The sequence below is a fragment of the Xiphophorus hellerii genome, chromosome 24 (genome assembly GCF_003331165.1).
Source record: "Xiphophorus hellerii strain 12219 chromosome 24, Xiphophorus_hellerii-4.1, whole genome shotgun sequence".
Classification (NCBI taxonomy): Eukaryota; Metazoa; Chordata; class Actinopteri; order Cyprinodontiformes; family Poeciliidae; genus Xiphophorus; species Xiphophorus hellerii.
In genome coordinates this window covers 10,321,577-10,330,624 of record NC_045695.1, presented here as the reverse complement: position 1 = coordinate 10,330,624, position 9,048 = coordinate 10,321,577, and the positions used below count along the sequence as shown (strand labels likewise).

The 9,048-nt window shown below is 37.8% G+C and overlaps 1 long non-coding RNA gene across 1 annotated transcript in view; it reads left to right on the top strand.

The window, feature by feature from the left end:
• Positions 1-1,489: 1,489 nt before the first annotated feature.
• LOC116716044 (uncharacterized) overlaps positions 1,490-9,048 on the top strand; it is a 134,135-nt gene continuing 126,576 nt past the window's right edge. Inside the window, exons 1-2 of the long non-coding RNA XR_004338375.1 lie at positions 1,490-1,588; positions 1,759-1,851. This is a non-coding gene — a long non-coding RNA (uncharacterized LOC116716044). The remainder of the gene's footprint in view (positions 1,589-1,758; positions 1,852-9,048) is intronic.

Genomic DNA, 9,048 nt, shown 5'->3' with positions numbered 1-9,048 from the left:
CAAACATTCCACTGTGTGTGTTTTTTGTCTTTTCCCACCCAAGCTGTCTCTGTTCGGACAGTTGAGGTGGGAATGGACAAGGCCGGAGGTGTGTGTCGCTGGCAGTGACACCTTGTCTTTCACATACAAGAGCAGCAGCAAGTTGGGCGAGGGGGTGAAGTTCAGTAATGTCACACTTGTTGGACTCCACCAGACTGTAAGGTGTTGGGGTTTGTCGACCTGCTATGCTAGAAAAAGCAGCTTGTAGAAACTTCTTTAAACTTAAATCCATGCCTGTCCAAATTAGAAAGTTGTGTTATGCATTAATATGGTGTTATTTTCCAGTCCGGTTTAATGAAAAGTTCAAACTTTTTTTTTTTTGTTTTGTTACCCGAGAGCAATTATTTCACTTGGCTCTGTTTCCTGGGATGAATGCTGAAACTGACCGGACTGAAAGACGGAGTGGTAATAATGGAAATTAAAAAAAAGGCATTTATTTTCGACGTTAATGCTTCAAAAGACAAAAGAGAAGGGGGAGAACTCACAGCCCTGCTTTAATAAAAACAAAAAAAGAAAGGTGGAATTAAATAATGAAAGCACTGCTGAGAATTAATCTGGCTGGTTATTATCTTCCATATGTTCATGGAAATAATTCACGCGGTGTCAGTTCAAATGCAGGAACAGTAAATCTGTTCTGTCAGCTGCTTTATACAAGAGAAAATTAGGGAGAGACTCTCTTTACCCACATTTTTCTAACATAATTTATAGTTCCTAAGCTTTCATTTTCTACTATTCTCAGCAGCTCAAAATCTTCCGGTATTAACATGTCATAATATTTCTTGTTAAAGCGAAGTGTTTGATTTACACTTTGACAATGCAAATCTAAATGAAAAAATATTCTACATGAAGTTGACACTTTTGTATTAGTTGCTACTGACCAATATTTATTAGTATAACATCAGTAAATATGCATAAATAACTTAGCCACATTTCGTATTTTTTACTGTTTTGCCTCTGTTTCAAATAATTTTGACTACATTGTAAAGCTGTCACAAATTTTCTCCAGAACCCATTCATCAGTAAATAGAAAAAAAAAAAAAAAAATGTCAAAGTTGTTCGTTTTTTTTTTTTTTTTTTTTTTTTTTTTTTACTTTCAGCTTATTTATACGTCTCTAGTTCTCCAGGAAGTTATAAAATAGAAAATATCAAGCTAACTGGTTCAATTAAGGTCACTTCAATCCTGTAATTTCAAACTTCTTAGAAGTTCAATTAATTTTTAAACAGGTAAGTAATTTTTAGTACCAGCAACCTTTTCAGCATGTCAGTGTTCTGCTTAGGCCTTTTAACGAGCCATCATTGGATCCAGGTGCGTTAAACCAGGGAGAGAACTAAAACATGCAGGGTAACTTTGGACACCACTGTCTTAAGCTATAATTATTATTTTCTTCTGTTTTCAAATGTTTTCTCTCATATCTTTAACTTGTCTAATTCTGTCTTGAACTGTTGTTTCAGAAAATAATGGAGGTTCAATTTTGATTGGATCAGAGGAGGAAGAGGAGCTTCTGTTCCAGAAATCAACCTTTTCAGAAGGAAACGTAAAGTTTTTCAGGTTCAACTCATCCTCCACTCTCTTCTTTTCAATTCTGTTTATTTATGTAGTACCACTTCACAACACTTCATCGCAAGGCACTTTAGAAAATGTTATTTCCTGATAAAAATATGTGCAATTCTTTTTCACTCAGAATTTTTCTCAGTGTACTTTTTACATTTTTCATTCAGAATGTCTTGGCACTGAAGTAGAACATCATCCCCTCAGCTTGGCCCCTGGAGCAGTGATCATCTTGGATGTGGCTCAAGGCTTCTTCCTCTAAGGTATGTTTTAAATAATTAGCATAACTTTGTGTGTAAATTAGCTGGAGTTACAAGTTACTTGTTTTCATAAAATTGATAGCGGTTATTAATTATGTTATTTAGAATTGGGAGGAATTCAAAAGGATGTATTATGCAAAATTCATATTTGGCATATCTTATTGCTTAAATTTTGTTTAAATTTCTTTTAGTATCTTGCTTAAAAAAACCTTTTGGAATCCCAAATCCACAGACATTTGCGGTTCCAAAAGCTCCAGGATATTTAGTCAGCTGGTTTTACCGCTCTATGCGCTGGACGACAGCTGACGGAAAAGTTTTGTTGTTGAGTTACCATCCAGAAACTACTGGCTGCATTCTTGTTGATTGTGCAGGAGGCTCCATTTCTGCTTTTTCAAAGTTGTACAATTACATCTGTGTGCTGCCATTTTCATGTGTGTGTGTAAACGTTGAGTTGTGGGCCGGGGTCATCAGTAACTTATTTGCATTTAAAGTGATAAGAGCAGATTAAAATCTAATTACTTAGGAATGATTTTGAGTAAAAAATGTAATGAACATGTTTTGTATAGCCCATAGATCTATTCTAACATGTTCAGAGAACAATAACAGGTCATCTTTAATCATGGATGGCAATAACTTTGAGAGATGTTTACAATAACAAATTTTTTGTATGTGGTTTTCTTGATTTTTTTTCTGTTAATACTATAAAATTATTTTTTTTGTCAATTTATTCAAATACCTTAAAAGAATTAAAGACAAAATAATCTATCATATGAATCAACAAATGAAAATAAATAAATGTTGACCATAGTTCTGAGGTGTGTGAGATGAGCAAGGCGGTCAGCTTTAGCTTTCGCTCTATCTTTTGCTCATGTCGCCTGAGCCAACATATTTTGCAGCGTACTTTGTCTTGAATTTTATTTTGGGGTTTGACCACAAATTTAGGGCAGTAAAAGTTGTGGTAGGGATTTGTATTTAGTATTGGACAATGTAGATAGAATAGGGTGTGTTTTGGGTAGGATGAGATGATCCAGTGATGATCCTGTTTTAAGTACGTAACAGAATTGCCATAACACTTTTGAGTTTTGAATTAACACTTTTTGGAAATGCCGTCAAACCATCAGGAATGTTCCTTTAAGTTAAAGAAGTGTAAGTCTGCACAACATTTGGATTAACTTGTGGCTTTGCTGACTGAGCTCTGCTTATGAAAAAGTGCTACTTTTCTGGTCATGTAGACAGTCAATGACAAATGTTTAATTTCAAAAGTGTATATATATTTTCGAAAAAAAAAGTTATGTACACTTGTGAATTGAGAGCAGAATCAATTTTAAAGTTCACAGGGGCATGCCTCTTTCCGCAACAGGAAGTTGGCTCTATTTCTGAAATTGTTCAAATGGATGCTCTGGCTATGCGAAGAGGTCTGTAGCAGATAGCTGCGGCGCGAGAAACCTGCAGTGGCTGAACTCGGCCCTGTTGTCAGATTGCTTTTCTCTTGATGGATGGGATCTGGCACAGCTTGGAACTGACATTCAAAGTCCGATACAGCCCATAGAGAGATGGCCTCCGCTGGGGTATAAATCACAACTGTTGCTGAGGCGCACAGTTAAGGCCATTCCGAGGGCCATTTCGGAGGCAAGCAAGATACTGTGTGTGCGGCGAGAGAAAATAGATATGAACTGGTGGAGACAATTGCAAAATACTTTCTTGGCTGTTGAGCACACCCAGCGAGCTTCCATTTTACCATTCAGTGCTTTAGAGAAAAGCCGGGCATCAATAGGATCGACGTGATTCAGCCTTTGGGGCCAGGGAAGATAATATCTTTACTCTGTAAGCAATATGAGCATGGGAGGCTGTTAACCTTAAATCTGTGTTACATCCCAAAGTGTGGCCAAATATTCACAGGACATTAAAGAGTGAGGGTTCAACCTCTTTGTGGTCCCTGGCTGAGACATGGGGAACATTTTAATATAGTGAATCCAATCATTTAAATCCATTTAGAATATAATCGATACATTCCTGCCGACCGTTTCATTGTCCTTTACCTATCTGACCTTGAATTTTGATAATTCTTCAGATATTGGATGGTCTTTCAGTTGTTTTAGTTTAGTTCTACTTTGTATCATGAGGTCACATTGTTTCCCCTTTACCATTTCTGGGAGTCAGAAGTTGGTATAATGTTTAAATTTTCAATTTCTTTACCAATAAGTTTATTTTTTGTATTCCGTGTGAAGAAATAACTCTTTAGTAAACAGCCGCATTTTGTCAAATATTAAAGTTCTCCTCTTAGAACTACTTAGTGGAGTGTTTATATGTTAGAGTTCTGACAAAACTTGCTGCATCTAAGCAACTAAGGAGATTTACAAATAAGCAGAATTATACCAAGGGCAATATTATGCTTCTTAAATTCAAAATGGAATTCTTATTTTCTTGGGCATCTGTTGTGTGTTCGAACCGTGCCTCTAAATGTGCTCGAAATCTCTGCAAATTGCTAAAAGGACATGTCAGCTAAGCGCACTTGAAAAATGGATCTGCAAATAGGTTGTGACGAACTGCGAATGCCCACAAGGCTGTTATCAGAAACTCAGAAACAATTTCACAACACATAACCAACTCTATCTGAAATTATCCAGATGGAAACCACAACTAACAGCTGAGTTCTCAAGATTTTCAGGCAATTTCAGTGAGCGTGATGGTAAATTTATAAAAGGAATAGACCTTCAAATAGCTTTCCTGTCAAAACATAACACTGTAATGTATGAACAAAAGCAAATGTCAATGCAACAGTGTATAGCCTGGATGAAATGCAAATCATATGTCCATCTAACAGAAAAGTACATAATTGGTCCATGGAACTTTGACCAGCTAACAGTAAGGTCTGAGACCACTTTGCACACTAGTCAAGGCTGTAGTGACTTGGTATTCCCAATGGTGCACACTGGGATATTAGCACAGGGTAAGAGGTTATTATTTGCCAGAGAGACCTCATTGAGAGCTGCCAGACTCCAATGGGGGAGTGGGGTCCCTGCTGAATCTTTTTCACTCCGAGTTGAGTCGACTCTTGCACGCTCCACTCCTTTCGTTTACTCCCCTCCCTCTCAGATATGACACACTTTCTCATCGCAAAATGTCAGCGGTGTCTCTGGAGGAGGCGAAGAAGAAGAGGGTGAGGAGGAAGGCGCTTGTTTCTCGTTCTCCTCCTATAGATTAGTTTGGTGAAGTTTATTTTGGAGCGCTGCTCAGACAAAGGCTCCGGTGGGAGCGAGAGGGCTAAGAGGGAGAGGAAGCGAAGGAAAGCGGCTGGTTGGGAGCGGTGGCTGCAGAATATGAATACGCAAAGAGCTTAGACCGAGCAGAACCGGGGAGTCCAGTGTGTGCTTGAAAGGGTTTGCTAATAGGTCATTGTTCTTTATCGCCAAGATGAAAGCAGCTTGCGCAAAAAAAGAAGAGAGAATGTCAAGCCCACTTGTTCATGAGCATAGTTGACTATGAGCAATCTGTGTGTGCTTCTCCAGAAAGTTCAATGTTAACTTGGAACACGACACTCATGCAACAACCTATACCCTTCTGGAGCTCGACGTTCGAGTAAAACCAGCACAAACGGTGCATTCTGACATATTGCTCACATTACAGAATGCATACCCATGTATACAAGCGTGCGTGTGCGCACACAGATACAACAAGGGTGCTAATGTAAGTCTGACTGTTCTCTCAGCCTTAATGGTGTCAGCAGTGGCTCCCACCGTGAGACACAAATCTGGTGGCACTCATCATCTGGTGCTCCCATCTGTCAGCCCAAGTGTGCCTCTCTGAGAGAAAATGGAGTATTGGCGTGTGTGTTTGTGTGAGTGTGTGAGTACCAAGACTACATGAGACACATGGTTCTTTCTATATGGATTAAAAACATATCAATGAATAATTTGATGTGAGTGTATCCGGAGGAAGATGGGGGACTACATCAATGTGTTTATGTCTGTTTCTCTTTCGCCAATCTCCCTCTGGTCAAGCTAGGCAAATCTGATATATAATTCAGCACTTTACATAATGCAGCCTGCCCTAGTTTGGAGAAATAAAGACTGATAACCTCTTAATTCTTTAACACGGCGGCACACACGACGGCGCTCGCTCCCTGGAACAGTCGCAACGCGAACGATAGGGGGTGGGGGGAAACAAATCCACTCGAAATGAAATAGGAGGGGAGTATTACGCAAGATTACGTCATCTGCTGTTTTGTAGGAGGAACATCATGCAGGGATGAGATGTTCTTTCAAAACTCTTGGGGAAATTCAAAATGGGTACAAGTGATGCTTTCAACAACTGAGGAAAAGAAGTCTTTTATTTGATATCGGAAGAATCGCTTTCTAAAGAGTTGACTTCAATAAAAGAGCTTTATCCTCTGGTAGAGTTGTAATAAGCACAATAAATGTGTCTTATGAGTGGTAAATAATGAAACCAGTAAGTATTTAAAAAATCTCAACATTGTGTGTTTCTGTATCTCAGGAACAATGTAAATAAGGGTTAAATTGTTAGTCTTACTGAAAATACTTAAGGGTTTGGGAAACAAGACTGGAGCAACGGAAATAAAATGACAAACTGACTCAGGAAAACAATGGGATCAGTAAAACCAGCTAAACCTGGGCAAACATTGGAAACTAAGGTTATAAAAAACACCATGAAACACCAAAATCCAATGGATCATAACAGAACCCATTCCGGGGGCGGGGGGACTCAGACGGCAAGATCAAGCAGAGGACTACACAGATACTGACGGGCTTAGGAAGCTCTTTGCAGCCGCTAGGAGACTGACCCGGAAAGAGACAGTGTCCAGCGCTTACCACATTTGCATCAGTATGGATGCGCTCAGAGAGCTCAGGAACACGATTCAGTTGGAGAGCACCACAACAGTTACTTAAAGAGGCAGAACAACCTCAATCCCTTTTGGAAATCCCCAGAACAGCCACTGGGAGGAGGATTCTCTCTGTCTTGAGCAGCAGGAGGAACAAGCAAGATTCCCCCTGCAGACCTTTGGCTTGTGTTGTGTTTTGACACTGTTTAGTCATTGCTTTAAGACGGTAACCTTTTCAGTTCATGGTTTTTAAGTTTCTTGAAACAAACTGAAAAGAGATGGACCTAGGTAGCATATGTTAGCTGGTTCAGCCAGTTTTGATTCCCATTCCATATACTGACGTCAACGTATTGGACTAAGGTAATGGTCTGCTTTAATGCAAGAGAATATCTGAACCAAACCTCATTTAAAGCTTATACCCATAAGCTTGTTCCATCGTCTTTTGCTTGGATTGGGATAAGAAAATGCCATTAGCAATTGAGGCCTCAATCAATCTATTCATTTTCTGCTCCATCTTTACCATCACTTGAGAACAAAAAGTGAATAAACTTGAATTCCACCATTAGGAAAGACTTACCCCAAACCTAGACCGATGATTTTTGGCTGCATTTAATGGGTGCAGCCCACTCAATTGATCCACAAAAAGCAAAAATGAGATCTTGAGGTTTCTAAACCAGACACCTTCCTCTCCACAACTACAAGGGATTAGGCACAACAAGCAGTTCTGGTGGATTTGCTAATCTGAAGTATTTTGAAAGCAGATTTCTGTTTTTAGGGGGCGCCTCAAAGACTTGCCTCAAGTTTTAAATTAATTTAGGACATTAGCTGCTTTTGCCATTGTTATACTTAGTCTTTATGGCTTTTATCTCACTCGTATCATTTAAACATGGTATTAATGCACTTTCTGGGTATTACTCATAGCTTTTAAACATTTTTTTACTTTCTAAAATAGTTGTTCATTGAAATGATATGGATTTTTGTTGGATATAGATTGTACCTCGCATAGAAGTATCATATTCCTTAAAAAGCTGTGCAATATATGATTTCAACAAAGGTGTTTCCCAAACGACTGAGTCTCAGACATTGTGATGGTAGTGATGTTTGTTCTTTTGTTCATGAAAAATGACATCTGAACTTTTCCAGTTCTGTTTTCTTTTAACATAATTGCCTCTAAACTGAAATGTGTGTGTGCAACTTTGAGCACATATTATTTTCTCATTAGGATCTGAATAAAATATTTGATTAATGATTTAGCAACAAGAGGTTACCCTTTCTGTTTTTCTTAAAGCTCACCAGTCTTATCACTGGAGAAACGCCGGCTGGTCAACCTAATTAAACTGAATTAGGAAGCAAAATTATGAGTCGCTTATGTTTTGAGATTCAGACACAACGCTTCAGGGCTTGTTTCCAAGGCAACCTATTTACTCTCTTCTGATGCGTCATCTTTATCAAAAACTACCAAACAAACCGGTAGAATGTATTAAGCACACTAACTGATAAACAAACAATTGTAAGATATTAGCTTCAGGCCAGTGTCAGGTATTAATTAAATGTGGTGCAATAATGATTATTAAAGTTAGTGATTTTGCTTGAATATGGCACAAGATGAATCATAATCATTTAATTGAGTTATACAATCAAGCATCTATTTTTTTGGGGGGAAGCATCTTTTTATTATTACTATATACCATGAAATGATTTACAAGTCGCATAAGGCAAAGCAAGTTGATTTAAATGGCTTATTCCTGCAGTGAGGCAATTAAAAGTGCTTTGTGTTGAAAACAAATCAACAAACAATACATCATAGTGGTATAAGAAAAGGAAAGTGATGAACAATTGGAATAAAAAAAAAGATGTTTTAGTTATTTATTTAAAGGAAACTAACAAATGAGGTTTTAGCCTCGATTTAAAGGAATGTCTTTGCTGAATCCCAACCAATGAATCTGTTTTTATATTAAGTTTTTATATATTACAATACGGAACAGTCACAACATTTTCAACTGTCTGTTTACAATAAAAAATGAGTTGCTTTAGTGATTTGGAGGCGCACTTTTTAGATGAGGTATATTATTGGAAGTAAGTTTGAAATAAAGAAATGTTGATAATATAATGGATTGAGGTTGCCATGATTTTTTTATTTATTTTTATTTTTTTTGTGTGTGTGATTTTAAAGTCAGCCATATCTTACCAAAATAAATTTTGTATAATGTATAAAAGCTTCCCTAAAGCGGTTTATTCCAGCTGGAGCATCTTGTATCATGCATGACAGCTAAACTCCATTTTCCTTCCCCAGAAACCAGCATGAATGCGATCTAATATTGTGCAAGTATACACACATAGCAATATCTTTGATAGACTTG